Source organism: Buceros rhinoceros, unplaced genomic scaffold (genome assembly GCF_000710305.1).
Source record: "Buceros rhinoceros silvestris isolate BGI_N320 unplaced genomic scaffold, ASM71030v1 scaffold26807, whole genome shotgun sequence".
Classification (NCBI taxonomy): Eukaryota; Metazoa; Chordata; class Aves; order Bucerotiformes; family Bucerotidae; genus Buceros; species Buceros rhinoceros.
In genome coordinates, this window is record NW_010423150.1 from 8,008 (window position 1) to 8,257 (window position 250).

The 250-nt window shown below is 65.6% G+C and overlaps 1 protein-coding gene across 1 annotated transcript in view; it reads left to right on the forward strand.

Annotated features, from left to right (window-relative positions):
• Positions 1–250, forward strand: part of LOC104497127 (hepatoma-derived growth factor-related protein 2) — a gene marked incomplete at its 5' end in the record, with an annotated part of 8,083 nt that overhangs the window by 7,464 nt on the left and 369 nt on the right. The gene's annotated exons all lie outside the window — the stretch shown is intronic.

A 250-nucleotide genomic window follows, 5' to 3' on the forward strand; every position in this document is an offset into this window, starting at 1 on the left:
CTCAGGCTCTGGCGCAGGCAGCGACTGGGATGTTCCACCCTGGGAGCTGGGTCCCTGCCTGGGGATGTCCTGGTGATGCTGCAAGAGCCGTCCTGGAGGAGCTGGTGGGGAAAATCCGTTCTGACGCCTGCCTCTGGGCGTGGGGGATGAGGCTTTGGGGCCCTTCTCGTAGCTGTCGGGGTCAGGCCAGTCCTGGAGTCCCCTCGGTCTTGGCTGGGGGTCCCTTGCCTGCGCAGAACCATCCTGTAGC